The sequence below is a fragment of the Hylobates moloch genome, unplaced genomic scaffold (assembly GCF_009828535.3).
Source record: "Hylobates moloch isolate HMO894 unplaced genomic scaffold, HMol_V3 SCAFFOLD_6, whole genome shotgun sequence".
In the NCBI taxonomy this organism is placed as follows: domain Eukaryota; kingdom Metazoa; phylum Chordata; class Mammalia; order Primates; family Hylobatidae; genus Hylobates; species Hylobates moloch.
In genome coordinates this window covers 22445647-22467819 of record NW_026652281.1, presented here as the reverse complement: position 1 = coordinate 22467819, position 22173 = coordinate 22445647, and the positions used below count along the sequence as shown (strand labels likewise).

The 22173-nt window shown below is 37.5% G+C and overlaps 1 long non-coding RNA gene across 2 annotated transcripts; it reads left to right on the top strand.

Annotated features, from left to right (window-relative positions):
• The first annotated feature begins 4548 nt into the window (after positions 1-4548).
• Positions 4549-18699, top strand: LOC131383727 (uncharacterized). 2 transcript variants are annotated; one of them, XR_009213966.1, is made up of 6 exons: positions 4549-4684; positions 5567-5702; positions 14105-14261; positions 14847-15001; positions 17999-18048; positions 18521-18699. It is a non-coding gene; the product is annotated as an uncharacterized LOC131383727 (long non-coding RNA). The 2 variants fall into 2 exon arrangements; XR_009213967.1 differs by lacking the exons at positions 17999-18048; positions 18521-18699 and adding an exon at positions 17294-17472.
• The last annotated feature ends 3474 nt before the right edge of the window (positions 18700-22173 follow it).

Genomic DNA, 22173 nt, shown 5'->3' with positions numbered 1-22173 from the left:
CTGCTAGGAAACTATAATGCAGTCAGGAAATTCTGCTGCCAATCTTCTCTGTATCTTATCCCTCTTTTTCAATAAGCAAAATCATTATTTAATGATGTCAATGAAGTCTCCCCCTTCTCCTAGCAAATGCTGACAGTAAATGGCAGATATGTTCATGTGTTGTCACAAAGGTCAGTGTGTAATTGGCAGCACTAATAATATCTGGGTGATTTAATTTAATCTGCAGGTACCTCGTCTGGTTTTCTTTTTTCTCTTATTTGTGATTTTACAAGGGATGTGGCAGTGTTTCCTCTTTCTTTAAAATATTTGGTTACTCAAATAGCTAAATCATAAATTCTCTGAAGACACAAGGAGTATCTTGTTTGCGTTTTTCCCCAGCAGCTAGCACAGTAACTTAAGAGTGGTTTAATAGTTTCTCAATTGAACAAATGAAAGAGAATAAATGAATGAATGACCAAATAAACTAAATAGTGCAAAATCGTCTTTGGGAATTAATAAAGTTGTTCAGAGCTTTTTTTTTCTTTTTTTTACTTCCGCTGAGTTCCTTTCATTTTTCTTCATAGTACTTCCTACAGTTTGAAGAGACAGGTTTATACGATTATCTGATTGTGGCATGCCTCCCCCACTAACCTGTCTTCCTTACAATAATACTCCCAGTTCCTAACACAGACCTGGCACCCATAAGCACTCAGTAAATACTGATGAAGGAAGGAATGCCTCCTGTTGGGGTAGCTCAATTAGTTAGTAGACATCAAAGCTCTACTTTCAGACTCTATGCCCCATTTTCTACAATTGAAAACCCTGCAATAAGAAAGCAAATCTATTTGATAATATTTATTGACTATCTACCATACTGATGGCTTAATCCCCAAGATTCTCAGTTGCCCTTTATACAAGGGAGGTTTTTAGAAATAGTTTCCTCTCCCTTTCTCAGCATAAGCACTATGTGCAGAGCCGCGTTTGTATCTCTCAACAAGACACTTCAAAATAGGTAATATTTTATACATTCTAAAATAAACACCATTACAAGTTGCAGAATTTTAAGTGCCCTATTTCTCACCAGAGAAATGGGCTCCAATTATTGGTTCAACTGTTCTGTCTTACTTTTGGAAACAGAACTAGTAATATTAGAAATCAAAACAAGTATCTGGTTAGCTATCTCACTATTCAGCATAAAGTTGTCATTGATTTGTGGTCCATATTAAGCCAAAATATATTTGATATATAACCTTACACATTGTCAGTATAACTTTGGGCCTCTTTTTATGCCCCAAGGGAAAACACCACAAGAAACTCCCCAACACGAGCTAGTACCTTTTTCATATATTTTCCTCTCCCCTCTCAAAGATGAGACAATTACAAACTGAACATTAAGGAGTCTCACATAAATGTAAAATTAATACAATGCAAAGCAATAGTAGCAGTAATAAGAGCTAACAATTATTAAAAGTCTATTATGTTCCTAGCATTGCTATAACTTCCTATTCCTTGTAGCTTATCCTCACAATACTGAAAATACATGTAAGTCCCATTTGAATAATGTTATCAGGATCACATAAGTATCAAGGAGGCACATGGTACTGGTACCAAAACAGACAATATAGACCAATGGAATAGAACAGAGACCTCAGAAATTACAACACACATCTACAACCATCTGATCTTCAAAAAACCTGACAAAAACAAGCAACGGGGAAAGGATTTCCTATTTAATAAATGGTGCTGGGAAAACTGGCTAGCCATATGCAGAAAACTAAAACTGAACCCCTGCCTTACACCTATACAAAAATTAACTCAAGATGGCTTAAAGACTTAAATGTAAAACCCAAAACCATAAAAACCCTAGAAGAAAACTTAGGCAACGCCATTCAGGACATAGGCATGGGCAAAGACTTCAGGATGAAAACACCAAAAACAATTGCAACAAAAGCTAAAATTGACAAATGAGATCTAACTAAAGAGCTTCTGCACAGTAAAAGAAATTATCAGAACGAACAGGCAACCTACAGAATGGGAGGACAATTTTACAATCTACCCACCTGACAAAGATCTAATATCCAGAACCTATAAGGAACGTAAACAAATTTACAAGAAAAAATACACACAACCCCACCAAAAAGTGGGCAAAAGATATAAACAGACACTTCCCAAAAGAAGACATTTATTTATGTGGCATATAAAAAAAAAGCACATCACTGATTATTAGAGAAATGCAAGTCAAAACCACAGTGAGATACCATCTCATGCCAGACAGAATGATGATTATTAAAAAGTCAATAAACAATAGATGCTGGTGAGGCTGTGAAGAAATAGGAACACTTTTACACTGTTGGTGGGAGTGTAAACTAGTTCAACCATTGTGAAAGACAGTGTAGCGATTCCTAAAAGATCTAGAACCAGAAATACCATTTGACCCAGCAATCGTGTTACTGCATATGTACCCTAAGGAATATAAATCATTCTTCTATAAAGACACATGAACACACATGTTTACTGCAGCACTATTTACAATAGCAAAGACTTGGAACCAACCCAAATGTCCATCCATGATAGACTGGATAAAGAAAATGTGGTACATATACACCATGGAATACTATGCAGCCATAAAAAGGAATGAGATCATGTCCTCTGCAGGGACATGGATGAAGCTGGAAGCTTCCTGTAACACAGGAACAGAAAACCAGACACCACATGTTTTCACTCATAAGTGGGAGTTGAACAATGAAAACACATGGACACAGGGAGGGGAATAACACACACTGGAGCCTGTAGGGGATTGGGGGACGAGGGGAGGAAGAGCATCAGGAGAAATAGCTAATGCATGCGGGGCTTAAAACCTAGATGATGGGTTGATAGGTGCAGCAAACCACCATGGCACACATATACTTATCTAACAAACCTGCACACTTTGCACATGTATCCTGGAGCTTAAAGTAAAATAAAAATAAAACACTAAGTCCAGTTGGGCAAAGGGTATATAAGAACTCTCTGTACTATCTTAGCAGCTCTTCTATAAGTCTAAAATTCTTTCAGGACAAGAAGTCAGAAAAGAAAACCCTCTCTTATCAAACATACACTTTTCTCTTCTGTGTGTGGTGTGAAAAGAGGCCAATGTGAGTAGCCAGAGTGAAGTATATTGTTGGACACATGTAAATCTTACCAGCTCAAAAACTTATAGAAAATACATCACTATTGATATGGCACTAATTCTTATAAGAGATTAAAAATTTCTAACAAGGTTAATATTTAGTGGCCAGCATTGTGTTTACACATTTCTAAACAGCATCAAATAGTACAAGCTACTGGAATCAGTACGAAAGAATATCCAATTTGACTCTGAAGCTAAATAGCTGTGTGAACTCACATAATAGAAATGAAGGAATTACAGGAAAACTTAAATGTCTCTTTTATCCCCCCAAATTATTCCAGCGGGTTTGAGTGACTTTTTATAATCCAACTACTCAAATCAACCCAGAAATCTAAACTGTTGAATATGAGAGAAATGCTGGTTCAAACAAGATTAAGAAAAAAAATATATATTGATTCACTTAATTGAGAAGGCCAGAAAGAATGCTAGCTCCATACACAATTGGATTCAGAGGCCCAATGATGTCATCAGAAATTGGTTTCTCTCCAGCTCTTGGCTCCGTTTTCCACTGAGTTGGCCTCTTTCTCTGGCTTCACATCATGGCCCCTGACAGCTCCAGGATCATAATCTCTCGTGATTAGCTCCAACTGGACTATCTTGGCTGCCACATATAACCCTGAATCACCATGGCCAAGGAGATAGACTCTAGTCTGATTAGCCAGACCTGAGGCCCATTCTTAGCCCTGACTGAATTGTGGCTTTCACCCCCAGTGTAAAATTTCTGTTATTTTCAGCTGAGTGCATTTCAACTCATACAGATTTTGATACCAGGAAATAAAGCAGTGTAGAAAACAGACTGGTTTAGTTAAAAGATAAAGGATACAGAACAGAGAAGACCCTATTATTTCTTTCTAGTAAGTTAGTAATCTATTTATACTATATTGAGTATATCCATTAAACTATGGCCTTCTTTATGTTGAAACTCTGTCAATGTGCCTACCAAGTCTATAGCATTAGAGACTTGGTAAGAAACATGTTTAGAGTGTTTTTAATACTTCTTAAGGCCATCAACAAAATCTTATAAGAGACAAACAGGTTGAATGTGGCCCACTGTAAGCACCTAAAGAAGAAAAAGTAGCTTAAGAGGATTCTTTTCTGTAATCCAACATTATGAAATTTTTTAGGTTACAGAAATGAATTACCTACTTTAATAAATACTAATGCTGGTACAGGTTGGAAAGTAGGTAGTTTGGAACAATATAAGATTAAGCCACAAGAAAGACATGAGACTTAGTTCCAATTAAGGACTCTCTGCCTGAGAAAGGATACAACATATTGATGTCCACTAACCCAAGGTTATTGCTTCAGAGCTCTTCCAGGGGCAGACCAAATGTGGATAGAAGCCATTCAACTAAAATTCTAGAAAACAGTGATTTGTTGCTTAGGAGACCAAAGTCCCAAACTCAAAGACCATGACCACACTAATATCCACTGGTGTGGTTATTATGCAATGAAAACTACAAATACTTATGGACCAAAAGCCTACTAAAACTTGAAGAAAATAATAAAGAAATTCCAAGCTTGATCATAATAGCTGTAAGTTAAATCTTAAATCCCTTGGACACACTTTACAGGGAGTAAGCTACTATATCTGTGTAGCACCAGAAAGGGCATCCTATCTCATGTCCATCTCATATAAAAATTGATGGATATGAGTAATCTCCCCAGGAGACAGGACATAGGGTAATAGAGGAGGAATGACAAGTGAATGTATTCCAAAGAGCAGAACTGGATGCTGCTATAATGTAACACAAGTAGTCACTGCACTGCCAGGTCAGAAAGTCCTCATTATTTCCAGCCAGCAGGCTATGGTTTATGCCATGTTCCAGTGAACCATGTGTGCTACTGCCCTTTCCACAATTTTCATTGTGCTTATCTTGTTATTTCTCCACTACTTTATATTAAACATGTTAAGGGAAGATAACAGTGTCTTAGCCTTAATACAATTAGAAGCTACAACTATATAAGAGGAAGAGCAACTCAACCAAAAATCTGTAATTATAGCATTAAAGACTTCGAACCATCTCATTTGGGGAAAACTGAATGTATTTCATGCTGGTGTGAGCATTGTAAGGGTGTGTATTTAGTTGGGAAGAAGCTAAGTTTGGATGTGAAGTCATTAAAGGGATAAAATATATTTAACATTTGCTTAAATCCTCAATGCCTGTCCCAAACTTTTCCCGGTATATAATAGCACTAGAGTTTGAATATTGACTTCCATTTGAAGAGGAGTTCCTAAATTGCCCTACTTAATAAGGATAATCTCTTCTCTCCAGCTGGTAATTAGTTCAAAACTGAGGATCAAGCCAATGATTCATTCAAGGATAAGGGTGCACCCTAAATTATCTGTATTACAATGAAGTACTTATATTTAATGTTTGATGCAAAGGTGCTTTCTCTATCACTGAACATGAACAGGAAGTCAATGGGATGAAGCCAGAGCAGAAGATGACTGAGCAGAAATTAACAAAGTACATCAGTCCCAGCATGTCCTTGAGGAGTACCTGGAACAACTAATCTTGGAAGTCTGTGCTTCCTCTAGAGTACCAGTCATGTAAGATTTAAAATGTTATTATATTTACTTTTTTAAGAGACAGGGTCCTGCTATGTTGTTCAGGCTGAACACAAATTTTTAAATGTTATTTTTTAAGTCAGGTTTTCTCTTACTTGCAGCCAAAAACACTGACTGATAGGCTATCTATATGCTAATGACACTCTGTATCAGTTGAAAATGCAGTCGGCTGCAAGAAACAGAAATCTGAGTAAGGGCTGCTTAAACACATTAGGGGTTTGGCTTTTTTTCTCCAGAAAGATGACATTTGGAGGTACATAATCCAGAGCTGACACACTGACTATATTCCAGGCTTCCTCTATCATTTTGTTCATCCTTCTTTAGCATGTGTTTTTTACATTATCACAAGTTAGATACATCAGTGTTTTAATCAAGAAGAAAACAGCAAAAGATCAATGAGTCTCCTCCCCTCTTTTAGTTTTAGTTCTCAGAATTACCTCACAATTACTACATACATTTTATTGACATGACAGAACTGTGTCATGTGACCATCCAATGTGCAAGGGAAATGCAGATTTTATAGCTGAACCTACTTATACTACAAAAACAATCAGAATTATATTCATAAGGTAGAAGGGAAGAATGATATTAGGTAGGCAAACTAGCCATCTCTGCCACATCCCCCAATTTATGTTTCCAGCTCAGATCTCCTTTGATCTCTTGACTTACATATCAAACTTACCATTTAAACTCTCCATGCTTGTGGATCATAAACACCTCAAACTAAATATGAAAAAATAAAGCTACTGATCTCCACATGCAATCTGCCCCTCTGTGATAGTTAATTTTGTGTACCAACTTCACTGGGCCACAGTATACCCAGATATTTGGTCCAACATTATTCTGGATGTGTCTGGTGAGAGTGGTTTTGGATGAGAATAACTTTTGAATCTGTAGACTGAGTAAAGCAAATTGCCCTCGATAATGTGAGTGGGGTTCACCAATCACTTGAAGATTTAAAAGAATAAAATGGCTTATTAAGAGGGAATTCCTCCTGCCTAACTGTTGAACTGGGACATCAGTCTTCTCCTGCCCTCAGATTAGAATATATACCATTGGCTCCCCTAGCTCTCCAGCTTAATAAGTGAATATTTTGAACTTCTCAGCTTTCTAGTCATGTGAATCAATTCCTTACTTTATAAATCTAAACTGTTGCATGAAATACATATAAAATTTTCCATTTCTCTGGAGAACCTATTTGTCCTGTTTTTCTAGAGAACCCTAATATTCCTTTCTAAAGTCATTCCCATCTCAGTAAATACTACTACCACTTAGCCATTGAATGGCCCTACCATTTACCCAAGTGTACCTATAGAAACCTAGTAATAATTCATTCAACTGTTATTCACCCCTTTCTGTGCATCGAATTTATCACCACATTAAGTCAGTGCCTCCTTCCAGTGTATTTTAAATTCATTTCTCTCCAACTCCAATGCCATTACCTTGGTGAAGTCACCATTCTCCATTTAGACTCTGGAAATGTCTTCTAACAGATTCCACTGCTTCTTCTCTTAGTCGCTTCCAGTGAAATTTCCAGGTAGCTTTTAGAGTAATCTCTTAAAGCTATTAATCAGATGACACTCTCCTGATCAACATTTTTCAATGGCTTACCATTGCATTTTATTTTACCATGAGCTACAGGGTTGCATAAAGTGGTTCCTCTGTCTCTCTCCAACCTTATTTCATTCTCCTTCTTGCTTACTGCATTTCAGCCACACCAGTTTTTTTTTTCTTTTCTTCCAATATACCAAGCCCCTTGTAATATCTACCTCTAGCTCTTTCATGTGGCTGGATTATTCTTTTTAGATCTTTTCTGACTGGCTTTGCCCATCTTCTCCAGTCAGTCATTCATTATTTAATTATATGGCCCCTCATAGCAGTTACTCACAATCTATCATGCAAATTTGTGATTATTTTTCATTTAACATTGTCTCACTCCCCAACTATAATATGCACTCCACCAGGACAAGAAACTAGTCTTTGAAGTTAGTTGATATGGCTAAGTCCTAGCACAATGCTAGCACTTAATCAAAGCCCAGAAAGTTTACCGAGTGAATTTATTCATTCATTCAACAAATATTTATTAAGGTCTTAGAAGGAGCTGTTCCAGGCACTAGGGATGCAGCAGTGAATTAAAGGGCCAGAGTACTGCTTTTATGGAGTTTACCCTTTAAGAAGCAAGACAGAGATTAAACAAGTAAGTGGTATGTCAGAAGGAGAAGCTTTTTCAATGAAAAGAGCCCTCTGGACATTTATTCAGACTATTTTCTCTTTCTCTGGACTTAGACAAAGTCTGGATGCTGAGAGAATACTAGAAGGTTTGGCACATACCATCCCTTCCAAATGAGCTTGCAAATGCCGTCATGCATCCTGGGCAACTGAGTGAAGTGTCAGTTATCCTGACATCTATACAAGAGGCTAATATTGTCTATGGACCACTGGGGGCTAAATGCTTGTTGACTGAGATAATGATCAGATAGACAAACATACAACAGTCAAACTGTGAAGATTCACAGTCTTGATTATGCCAAGGCCAAAAAAAGTCAACAAGATGGAATATGATGTACTGATCACAAATGCCAAAATGCTGAACCAAAAGGAAGCTGGAGTTGTATTGAGAAGAGAAAAATGGAATAAATGGGATACCAGATTAGATTACTGCCTGTCAGCCAAGCCTATATAGGACTGGCGGCCAGCTGTGGAAACATGAAGGACAAATGGCATGCCATCCCAAACTGCCACCCGAGCTTCTTGCCAAGGCTGCCTGTGCATACACAGCTGGGCGTCCCTTGGCAAACTGGATGATGTTCTCTCTCCGTTTATTAACAATAGCTTCACTGTTGTTGATACTAAGTACCGAATAATTCTAACATTTTTTATAGCTGATGAAATTAATTGCCAAATTCAGACTCTGGGGGTTATTTTGCCAATAATTTCTTGCCCAGATTTGAGATGATACTCATTTTCAATGTGACTGTATGTTCACAAGCTCTGGTGATATCTTTGAGTCATGCATTTCAGCCTCAATGCTACATGCTTTGAGAGTCTACTTGGCACAATGAGCGGAAGCCAAATGTACATGGAGGGAAGTCTAAGCAAATGTTTCGACTGAACAACAACAATAACAACAATGTTTTAAAAACTAATATCTACTGAAATAGGTACTTTTCTAAGCATTTTATTATGAATTATTTTCCTCAGTCCAACTGAACTGTTAAATAGGTACAATTAGTTTCTCTCCTTTACAAAAACAGGAAATAGACAAAGAGGAAACATATCTGAAGTGTGTACCCATTGTTTTGGAGGAGGTAGAAAAGCAAAGTGGTGGTAGGGAGGAAAGTACCAGGATAGCAAATAACAAATTAATTACTTAGGTTTTATTCAACACATTTTACCAGTATGGGGTTCAAATTGACCATAAATGAATAGTCAGTCCCTTTCTTTAAGAAATCATGGAAAATGTTTTGCTGTGCCTCATAACCAGCACTTCTTGTTACTCCACATAAACATTTATAAGGGTAGATTATTTCATCATCACTGCAACACTCATCAGAAGCTAGTCGGGAATACATTGAGAAGCCAATCTACACAGAAACTGTGCATTGCCCCATCAAATCTACGAGACTATGGGATGCTGGGAATGTATTCTACTCATTTTTCTATCCCTAATATTTTACATGGGCCTGACACATAGAAAGCAATTACTAAATGATTTTTGACTGAACAAGTCCACAATTCTATTAGCTCCCACAAATAAAAGAGGATGTGCACTTATTAAGAGTACAAACCCTACTATTGGGGCAGAATGGCAAATAGATTTCATCTCATCAGCCAACACCAAGAGAAAGGTAGTAGCTGCCTATACTGATGTGTTGAGTAGGATTTTGACACTGCATCAGGTCTTTGTATAGAAAAGATCCTTCGACATGCTTCATTAATGTCTTCCAAGTGTTTAAGAACAAAGACATGGAAATATACATGTCATGTAATTGAAGCTGTTAAGATCTTCCCAGATAACTAAAAGAAGTCAGAATATATGATTTAATCAGTGATTTCTCCATAATATGAACAATTAAAATTGTCAGGTATGCAAGTATTATAATTATTTTTTGACATTTGCTCTAAGGATTGAAACATGGAACAATGTTGTAAAAATTTCAAACACGAATGCACTTAAGTGCCCTCTCATTAAAATCAACCTAATTCAGCTGCATCAGAGAGTCCTAGATTAATGAGAATACAGAAAAATCGGGACCATTATTTTTGTGTTCAAATTTTCTTAGCAAATCCTTAGGTATATGTAATTTCAGTTAATCTCATAAGTCCAAAGTCCACATCAAATGTTTTCTTGCAGCCTGCTGTAAGTCCCTGTCTTATGCATCCAATAAGAGATAGAGAAAGCTTCATTGTAGCTACACAATTGTCTTTACTGAAGTCAGGAAAAAGATGGCCTTGGATCTTTCTGTCATACTGGAATGAGGGCAAATATATTCACTAAAATGTATTTTGGCTTTATTTTTCTTTATAGAAAGTTTGAAGTATAATTTCAACTTGATAGTTTTGCACAAATATCACTCCTTAATGTTGATTCCTTCTATTTTCTGCAGCAGTTTGTTCATAACCTACAATGTGCTAGGTTGGGGATACAAGTAGAACATGTTCCTTATCCTTAAGCTTAGTCTACTACAAACTAATCAAAGGAAAAGTACATACACACACATTTTTAAAGCCTCTTTTCCTCTTTTCCCATATATTCTTAGATATAACACCAAAACCTATAAAAGAATAAATTGACTTTACCAAAATTAAACACTTTGGCTCTTCAAAAGACACTGTTAAGAGAACTAAAAACAAGCCACAAACTGAGAAAAAAAATTTGCAAACATATATCTGAAAAAGGACTTGATTTTAGAATATATAAACAATACTCAAAACTCAATAAGTAAACCGTCCGTTTTTTAAATGGCAAAATATTTGAACAGACACTTTAGTAAAGGTAACAAATGGATAGCAAAAAAAGTATGTGAGAAGATGTACAACATGATCCATAACTAAGAAAAAGCCAAATAAAAGCACTATGAGATACTGCTATAAATCTGTTAGAATGTCTAAGATTAAAGATGGACCATGCCAAGTGTTGATGAATATGCAGAGAAACTGAAACACTCATACATTGATAGGAAAGTAAAATGGTACAAACACTTTGGAAAATAATTTGGCAGTTTCTTAAAAAGTTAAACATTAAATATAACACCTAAAGTACAAGCAAAGAAAAAAATAGATAAATTAGATTTCATCAAAATGAAAAACCTTTGTGTTTCAAAGGCTATAATCAAGACAGTGAAAAGACCACCCATACACTGGGAGGAAACTTTTGAAAACCACATATCTGATAAGGATCTAGTGTACAGAATATATTAAGAACTCTTCCAATTCAACAATAAAAAGACAAAGAGCCCAATTTAAAAATGGGCAAATAATTTGAATAGCCATTTCTTCAAAGAGATATACAAATGGCCAATAAGCACATGAAAAGATATTCAACATCATTAGTCATTAGGGAAATGCAAATCAAAACTGCAGTGTTGCTATTTCACATTGACAAGGATGGCTGTAATAAAGACAGATAATAACAAGTTGTGGTGAGAATGTGGAGAAACAGAAACCCCACATACTACTGGTCATGATATAAAACAGGGCAGCTACTTTGTAAAACAGTCTGACAGCTCCTCAAGAGGTCAAACACATTAACAAACAAGTTATCATATGTCTTAGTCCATTCTGTATTGCTATAATAGAATACCTGAGATTGGGTAATTCATAAAGAAAAAAGGTTAATTTGCCTCATGATTCTGATGGCTGGAAAATCCAGGATTGGGCAGCTGCATCTGGTGATGGCCTCAGGCTGCTTCAACTCATAGCAGAAAGTAGAAGGGGAGGTGCATGTGCAAAGAGCTCACATAGCTAGAGAGGAAGCAAGAGAGTAAAACCAAAGAAGACAGGCTTTTCCAACAGTCTGCTCTCTCCGATGTTAATCCATTCCCATGAGAGTGAGAATTCGCTCACTACCAAGCCATTCATGAGAGACCCACCCCTACAACTCAGACACCTCCCACTAGGCCCCACCTCCCAACACCACGCAGCAGGGAGCACATTTCAACATGAGTTCTGGTAGCGACAAACCACAGCACCATGTGACCCCACAATTCTACTCCTATCCGTACCTAAGAATTGAAAACATATTCACACAGAAACTTTTACATGAGTTTTTATAGCAGCATTATTCATAATAACTAAGAAGTGGAAACATAAATACCCATCAATTAAGGAATGAATACACAAAATATGGTGTATCCTTATAATGGAGTATTACTCAGCCTTAAAAGGAATGAAATACTGATACATGCTACAACATGAATAAACCTTGAAAACACTATGCTAAGTGAAAAAAGTCAGACACAAAAGACTACATATTACATGATTCCATTTATCCGAACTGTCTCGAATAGGCAATTCCGTAGGGACAGAAAGTAGATTAGTGATTCCAGAGGCTGGAGGGAGGGGGAAATTTGGAAGTGACTGCTAATGGGTACAGAAGTTTTTTGTGGAGAAGAGTTATAAAAATATTCTGGAATTAGTGATGATTGCTATAAAACCTTGTGAATATAAAAAAAACTGATACACTTTAAAAGGAAGAATCTTACGGCATATGAATTTATCTCAACTAAAAAAAATTTAACCATATCCTATACTGGTCAACCATTCCACTACCAGGTATTTACACAGAGATGAAAACATATGTCCATACAAAAACATGTATACCAATGTTTATAGCAGCTATATTTGCAATTGTGAAAAAATAATCCAAATGTCCATCAACCAGATAAAGATTATCATACGTGGTGTACACATACAATGGAACACTATTCAATAATAAAACTTTATAAACAATTGATGTTATGAACCACATGGATAAATCTCAAAATAAATATGTTGCATGAAAGAAGCCAAACCAAAAAAAAAAGCAACAAAAGTGCATACTGCACAATTTCATTTATATACAATTCTAGCAAATGCCAACTAATGTATAGTGACAGAAAGCAGACCACAGTTGCCTGTGAATATAAGAAGGGTTGCAAAGAGCATGATGAAATTTCCAAAAATGATGAATCTGTTCATTTTCTTGGTTATAGTGGTGGTTTCACAAGTATAATTGAAATAGCCAAGTAAAAAGTAGTCCCTAGAGAATCTTCCACCAGCCTGCGCTCTGGGAGGATGGGGTGTAGCCTTGGGAAGTTCGCATCGTTTGCAACAGGGAGGAGCCTGGCCTCTCCAGTTCCTGGGGGGTGACCTAGAATTCAGTTTGTGAGGTGGAGAGCCTGTTAGCAGGACTCCATCTCACTTTGTTGAGTTGTTTCTCCTTTTTCCTTTTCCCCCAATAAATTCTGTCCCCCGTCACCTTTCAAAGTGTCTGTGAGCCTAATCTTTCCTGGTCCTGTGACAAGAACTCGTTTTTTTCTACAACATAATCATATATCAAAACATCAAATTGTGCACTTAAAATATGTGCAATCTATAGTATGTCTACTATACTTCAATAAAGCTGTTTTTAAAACATAAGCAATCTGCCACAAAGTGTTTTCTGTGCTATGCTATTCCGCTTCCCTTTGATTTTTGGAGGACTCGAAAGGCACACTCCTGTTCTAATGTGGCTGGCACCTAGTGACTCACCAAGGGATACTGGCAGGAACACTGAAGGCACAGCAACTCCATTCCAAACTTCACCCTGCAGAGGTGTAGAAGAGACTGATGGCACGAGCAACAGTACTGATGCTAACTTATTTGTCCAGAGATGCTTTGCTGGGACTGTCTGGTTAATCTGCTTTGCTCCCTGCTTCCTTTGGACTGTAGGGGTGTGGCTTCATTGATTTTCATCATCCTCTCAGTTCCCAATTCATCCCAAACCCAGAAAATGTCATGAACCTCAATGACATGTAAGTTTCTTCACAAGATATGTAGAAAGTTAAAATTTCAGACTCATAAAACCATCATCTTCTAATGTCACCACACTATATAGCTCCCTTGATTGCCACTGGATGTGTAAAAAGAAAAATTAAGAAATCTACATTGCATACCAATTTGTAGTATATTTCCAAAATGACACATGCTGTGTCACTCTGACACTGAATGAACCACAGAGAGGGGCTTGCACAACAGTAGGTTTGCTGAGTCAGGGGCTTCTGAACAGGGGCTTTTGAAGTGTTCTGGGCCCTGCCTGTACACACTACAGGGATTAGGGGCATGCTTAGTTTGCAGACATTTTACAGTAACAAAATATTGCTTGTTTAAGGCCTGTTCATTACTGGTCTGCTTTTTTTCCTAAGCAATACAGCTGAACTAGCCTGAAAGTCAATGCTTGAAGCCTGAAGGAGAATGAAAGCTGCCCAAAAATGCTGAAATAAGGGAAGACTCTTCCTAAGGAGCTGATAAAAGAACGTAGCCCTCCTCTATTCCCCTCAACAAAGAAAAGCTCATGAAAAGGTTACTTTCCTTGTGATTAACAGTCTTCACAATTAAAATTTTTAAGTGGCTGATTGAAGGATAATATAGCAGATTTCATTCAGCCTCACATACCTCAAGGGAAACTCAGCTTTCCTTTATTAATTTTACTGCACGTGCACGTTTTCCCTTAGAAATAAAAATTAAACCTTTGTACAATTGCTTCGAATAGCACTTTCTCTTCATGCTAATAATGGTTTTCACGAAATAGCTGTACCAAATTAAAATGTCCCTTTTTTAAAATTTCATAGAGTTCAAGAAACTGATGTAAAATATGAATATGTATAAGGATAAATAAACATCCATTGCTAATCATTCATCTTCCAAGTACCACGGAGGGCTTCCCTCACCTCACCTTCCTATTTCTTGACCTTTTGGGTGATTACTGTTATCCAAAAAATTCACAAATATATAAGGGATAGAGATTATGAAAATCTCAAAAGGTAATTTATTCTTTCTCTTTTTTTACACTCTCACACTTCCTTAAAGTGATATGGATAATCAGAAATTAAGTTGTATTTGCTGAAATCTTCAACTTCTAATTTTTTGATGATCTTATTTTTATAGACTTTGAGACAAAAAAAAAAATGACAGGACCGAGAGGAAGACTGAAAGACTGTGTGGGAGGCGTGGTCAGAGCAACAATAACAAGGACCAATCTTTGTTAGATGCCTACTACTCCTCAGGCAGTAAACCTATTGAATACACCTCCTCAAACACAGGTAATTGGTGTTTTTGTCCTCACCATTAAACAGATGCCAAAGCTGGGATTAAGCAAAGGTCAAGCTACCTGCTCACAACCTTACTACCTATAAGTGACAGAATTATGAACCACAACCAGCTCTTTGCAAGAAAAGTACATGCTCTTTTATAAGTGAGAAAAAAATACAGAATATTAAATTGAAGCATTCCTTGTAATTTGCACTTGTAATATAGGAAGTACACTTGATTTATCCTTGTGAGATCAACTTTTAAAAACCATACCTCTTTGAGGAGTATTTTTGTTCTCCAATTGCCTCTAAGTTCTACCAATCTTTAAAAACTTCAGCTGAATTAAATTTAAAGGAGTTTAATTGAGCAATGAATGATTTGCAAATTAGACAGCCCCCAGAGTCACAGCAGATTCAGAGAGACTCCAGAGCAGCCACGTGGTGGAAGATGATTTATAGAGGAAAAAAGGGAAATGATGTGCAGAAATCAGAAGTGAGGTATAGAAACAGCTGGATTGGTTACAGGTTTGTGTTTGCCTTATTTGAACAGTTAGAACACTCAGTAGTCTATGAGTGGTTGAAGTATAGCTGCTGGAATTGGCCAAGACTCAGCCATTGTTACAATGTATTGCTCCTGAGTTAGGTTTTCAATTTTGTCTGGCAGTTAAGCTAGGTTACAGTTCATCCACAAAGACTCAAATACAGAAGTATGGAGTCCTTCTCAGGCCATATTCAGTTTGCTTTGACACAATCAGCTAGATTCCCCTTTCCCAGATTGTCAAAACTGCTGATGAGGAGCCTGCTTGTTGCTTTCCTCACCCTTCTGTCCAGTGTTTCCTTGGGGCTATGAAAACAATACTTGGAATATTGAGATTTTGAACAAGAGTATATGCAGCTCTGAGAAGACCTCAGCAGGAAAGAAAAAAAAAAAACTACAACACTCCACTTAACATATAAAACATCTTCTGTAAAGTTCTGGAACTCCCAACTCATCCTTTTCGGTGAACTTTCTTGTCCACCTACACGCATTGAATTTTATATCCTCACTCCATAATATGTTCATTTATTGCACATGCCTACTGTGCATTTTCCCGTGTGATGAAGATAGGATTCTAAGGTTTGGCACTTCTTCAAATTGGATTAGTTGGAGGATGTTTCAAAGGTAATGACTGACTTTCTGAAGTAAAACCCACTTATCTAAAAGAAAAAAAGCATACCGGCAGACACATCCACATACACTAACAAATCCGCCAATTTGGGGACACATATACTGATATTATGATGAAGAAAAAAAGCTAAAAAGATTAGAAATTTAAAAGCTAGTCCAGGCACAGTGGCTCATGCCTGTAATCCCAGCACTTTGGGAGGCCAAGGTTGGCAGATCACCTGAGGTCAGGAGTTCAAGACCAGCCTGACCAACATGGTGAAACTCCATCTCTACTAAAAATACAAAAATTAGCCAGGTGTGGTGGTGCACACCTGTAATCCCAGCTACTTGGGATGCTGAGGCAGGAGAATCACTTGAACCCGGAAGGTAGGGGTTGTGGTGAGCCGAGAATGCACCACTACACCCTAGCCTGGGTGATGGAGCAAGACTTTGTCTCAAAAAAAAAAAAAAAAAAAAAAAGAGAAATAATACAACTAATATATAGTAACCACCATCCTGAGACTCTGCCAGATACTTTACGTATATTAATTCATTTAATCCTCACCAAATCCAATGAGATAGTTCCTATTACTTTACCTATTTTATTGATTAGGAAACAGAAACATGGAGAGATGAAGTACCTTGCCCAAAACTGTATATGTAGTAAGTATAGAAACCAAATGCGAAACTAAGGAGTCTAGCTCCAGAGTATAATGTTTTTTGTTGTTTCTATAATTTTCTTCCTTTTCTCACTCATTAGAACCAATATACTCTAGATATAGTGATTGCAGCCAATTTTTACAATAATTAACAAGTTTAATGAGGTGGCCTGCAATATCCTAAATTTTGTCTACCTCCAATTTACCTTTCAATTATAGCACTACATACTGGAATGGAATATTGACAGAATTCAGCCTTCCTTCCCAAACTGTAAATGGTGTTAAAGGCAAGAAGATATAAAACTCTGTCTCCATTACGTCTTTATCCACTCAGATTTGATCCTAGCCTTTGAAAAAGTTACACACCTACCAAACCCAGATATAAAAGGTGGTGATAAAAACTTCTGCTGTGAATTATTGGAAAACATTATTTCTGAGAAACTATTACTTTAGGGATTAAAAAAAGAACTTGCTCACTTCAGTCCATCTGTGTTTCAGTCCACCTTAGAAAGATGACACATAAGTTGAGCACTTATTTGCTCTAGACAAGCTGAATCCTTTCGGAGTAAGTATTGTGCACAGGCCCTCACTGGAGATCATCTTGACGTTCTGAGCAAAAAAACAAATTACTCCTTTGTGCTCCAAAAAAGAAACTTTTTATCAAACTTGAGAACACACCAGGCAATGTGGTCTTCTGCTATATTTCCTTGACTCAGGATTTGCCCTGGGAAACTACAGCTTCAAAATGTCCCATTTGTAATGTTTCGCTTGCCTCTGATATTTGCTTCATTAAAAAGTTTCCAATCTGAAAAGACTCATTTCCAATGAGACTGTGTCTTGGTATTCTCACCATAATTGAATAAATATTTTGAGTACCCACTACGTGCAAAGTATTACACTAGGCACTATTATAAGCAACAAGGATATAACAATAAATCAAACACAACTTGTATGTTGAATTCCAAAGTTACATAATACAGGATAAGGGCAAAGATTACATTAAATATTATATTAAAATTCCTTTTAGTTCGAACATTTTATTAATGTTTATAGATAAGGAACTAATTTACCCAGAAAGGGGGAGAAAAAGTTGACATTAGAGGGTGCTACGTGCCTATTGTGTTGCTAGTCACTGTACTGGAGTTATTTCACTGATTCCTGAACAACCACCGTGAACTAATTCTTCTTATTGCCATTTTACAGTTGGAAAGTTATGTTTTTTACCCTTCGCGCTGGATGATTACAACACTAAGGTAGGAGGTATAGGATTTTTAACATTTCACACATTTTGAAGATTCTTTGAAATTCCTAAGTGAGATAATATGCACCAATGCCTTAGCATGATACCTACCAAGACTCAACGTTCCACAAAGAGTTACTGGCAGTGTCAACAGTGGTAGCAGATGCAGCAAAAGTAGATTAAGCCAGCATCTGAGCTCTCAATTGCACAAAAAGCCACCATCACAAATGTTCTGACCAAACACTCCAACCCCACCTCAACTTCCTTTTCTAAACAAATCCTAATGGCAGCATTTCCCTGTGCTTTTTATATGTGAGATTGCTGGTGACATTCCATCCGAGCCCTCAGTAACTCCACTTAGCCACTGCCACGTGCCTTTTCCTCATTTGTCCCTTTGTTAATTTCATGTTATTTGCATGAACAATTCTCATTCCTTCCTTCTCTTCACTTCATCTCCTCCCAATCCACCTGATAACTTTTGTCAGTGGCAACTGGGATATTTCTCCAGAGCTTCTACAACGACAAATTGAGAGTTTCACAAGCACCTCGGGGCCCAGCAGAGGTTGGGAAGCCTGTTCTGGGACTCACCTCCATCCAAATGATTTTAAATGTCAGCTCCTGAACACAGCCGGATTGCTGTCAGCAATTTGAATAAGTTTTAACAACACTGGATCCACCTCAAGGTTATTTCTTCAATATCATACAGAAAATATTGTAAATGAAGGAAATATGATGCAAAGTAATAGAATGATCTAGTCTATTTTTTATGAAGTCTCCCTGCTATCTTGACTGATGGAGAAAAAAAATTTCATAACAGAGTCTATTTCTCGTACATCTGAAATATTCCCTACAAAAATAACCCCTCTTTCCTGGGATGCTAAACATAAGACCTTATACTTATATAATAATTGACCTAAAGGAAATTCCTTCCTGCTTTGGCCTTCACATTCTATCCAAGGTCTGTATCCAACCAGATAGTATTATCTATTCAAATGTAACCTGGACCTCTGATGACCACTAACTTTTACTTCCGTGGATAAGCAGGGGATTCAGATCTACAAATTCAATATATAAAGCAGCATTCAGACCACTGTAGTCCTTGCAATCACTCAATTCATTGAATGAGGTAATTTGTGTCAGATTCATATGGCTGAGATTTATTTACACAGATTAAATCACTGAGTGTCATTGGATGTTTAAGCCTTGTTCTAAGAATGGCGCACAATTCTAGCATGCTGAGTAAGAAGAGCCATCCCTAAGGACTAATTCACAAGAACCAGGATAACATGTACCTGCTTTGTCGACTTCCATTTAAGCAGAATTAGAGGTTACCTTACCAGATGCTCTAAGCACTAGTAATGAACATGCATTTTCCCCCTGTGAATATTATAATAAATTCAGAAAAGGTCCAGTTCTGACATCCAAAGGGCAGCAATATTATATCACTGACAATATGCTATTAGCAGTCATTTTCACTTATTACTGTTCTCCAGGCTTAGAGTGGGGTGTCCTGTTTGGTTCTATTGCCTCTTTGTAGCATTTCCCAATTTGAGCTAGAGAGCTGCATTTTTTATATAAGCCCTGTAATTTTTCACACACAAGTCTAGCTTCTCATGGATTCAGTGCATTAAGTGACTAAGTGACTCAACATCATACCAGAGTGTGATCTTCCCAACCAACCACTGGGCAACATAGCACTATCCTGAGTACTATGGAAGAGGAGTGAATCTTCATCCTCTTTTTTGAAGAGCTTCCCCTCAAGGGGCTACGCAAACATACTTTCTGGATCCCATGTTGTTCCCAGCCAGCGTACATCAATATTCCCTTGTTTAAGAACTCTATTTCTGGTCAGGCATGGTGGCTCATGCCTATAATCCCCGCACTTTGGGAGGCCAGGGCAGGCAGATCATTTGAGGTCAGCAGTTCGAGACCAGCCTGGCCAACACAGTGAAACCCCATCTCTACTAAAAATACAAAAAATAGCCAGGTGGTAGTGGCACGCACCTGTAATCCCAGCTACTCAGGAGGCTGAGGCAGGAGAATCACTTGACCCTGAAAGGTGGAGGTTGCAGTGAGTGGAAATCCTGCCACTGTAATCCAGTCAAGGGTGACAGAGTGAGACCTTGTCTAAAAAAAAAAAAAAAAAAAAAAAAAAACAACCTCTATTTCCCCTTCCAAATCTTCTCTAACTTGTCCTTGTAATAAAAGAAGCAATAAAATTTTTCTAAGTCCTGGCAGATGTCTGAGTACATTCTTATACAAACAACTTATAACATTTTTTAAATGTAGGTTTAAATGCTACAAGTCAATGAGTAGTTGGCAAAAGAGAAATAACTTTCTGACTTGTTCATTCCAGAGAATAATGAGGAAGAGAGGAGAAGGAAAGAAGGCAAGCATGCAAGGAGGGACAGAGGGAAGAAAAAGAAAGATTGTTTTGGTAGAAACTGGAAGTGAGCGATGAGAAACAGCTTTAGTCACCTGGGAACAGGAAGGCTATTCTTAAAGAGAAGACACACAGATCTCTGAGAGCTTTAACCCAAAACAGGCTGAATTCAAGCCCTTCCATAGAGAAATTCTCCATCACAGAACAAAATATTTGTTTACTACACTGGATAGAGATGATGTAGCTAACATTTGTCATTTCCAGAAACCTTGTTTACATTTGGGGAATTCCCCACATTAATGGTCCTGCTGGGAGACAGGACCAAATTCCAGAGAGGTGCTGAAAATGCCAGAAACTCACTGCTGGGGTTCCTCCAGTAGGTAACATGCAGGCTCATGCCCTGGGCCCCAGCTACCAGGTGCTTCAGCCCCAGCCTTCAAACTGGAAGGCAGTGAGCTAAGATGTAGGAACTGCGATAATTCCCATGGGTTGAGGGGCGGAGCAAAGGAGAAGAGACTTTGGGGCCAAAGTGGCAGTGGATGGACTCCAATCAGAGGTAGCAGCCTCAGTTTTCTTCAGCAGTTTCTTCACCAGGCCCGTTCTATGGCACCAGCTTGGGCATTTTTTTTCTGGCTGCATGGCCCCAACCTGATTTTCAAGTTTTCAATTCCTCCTATTGATTCTGTGGCCTACCAAGTATTCTTTTATTAAATTTCTTTTATCCCAGAATTGGCCAGATGGATGGAGTGATTTATATACATGTATGTGAAATTTGCTACTCTAATGTAACAAACTTCTGTCAAATTTCTGTAATATTACAAACCACATAGAAGGGAGCAGTTATCTTATTCAACCCCATTCTTTTATAGATAAGGAAACCTACACCCAGAAGGATTCAGAGGCTCACCAAGGGTCGACTGTCTAACAGAGCAGAGCAGGGACTAGAATGACTGTCAGTTCAACACCATATCATACCATGCTCATGGTACCCTGATTGTTTGAGATGTTTTTGTTACAGATTACTGTATTTTGTTTTATAAGAAAGATTATTCTAGGATTTTATTTGATTATTTGGGAACCCAATAATTTATTAGTGCTGAGATAGACAAACTATGATAAGGAATTCAGGAAAAGGTGGAGTTAACAAAGAGAAAGTTCAAAGGCCTAGCAAGTGAGGATATGGCCAGTTGATGCTATACCAATCTCTTCAGTAAAGTATGCTTAATTAAAGTAGCATACTTTTGAGTGGTACTGCTTAGCTGCTTTTGCTGCTTTGGGCCCCAGAACTATTAAAACCCAGTTCACAGATATGTATCTAGAATAGTTAGAATTTTTAACCCTGGACATGTATATTATATAATATATATAATATATATGTGTGTATGTGTGTATATATATGTGTGTGTATATATATGTGTGTGTATATATATGTGTGTGTATATATATACACACACACATACACATATATACACATATACATATACATACACACACAAGTTCTGCAATACGTGTGCAGAATGTGCAGGTTTGTTACATAGGTATACATGTACCATGGTGGTTTACTGCACCCATCAACCCATCATCTACATTAGGTATTTCTCCTAATGCTCTCCCTCCCCTAGCCCCCCACGCACCAACAGGCCCCGGTGTGTGATGTTCCCCTCCCTGTGACCCTGGACTTATTTCTATGAAGAAAATAAAAGGATTTGCTGAAAAGAGTGGAACTCATAGTATGGAATGAGAACTATCCACATG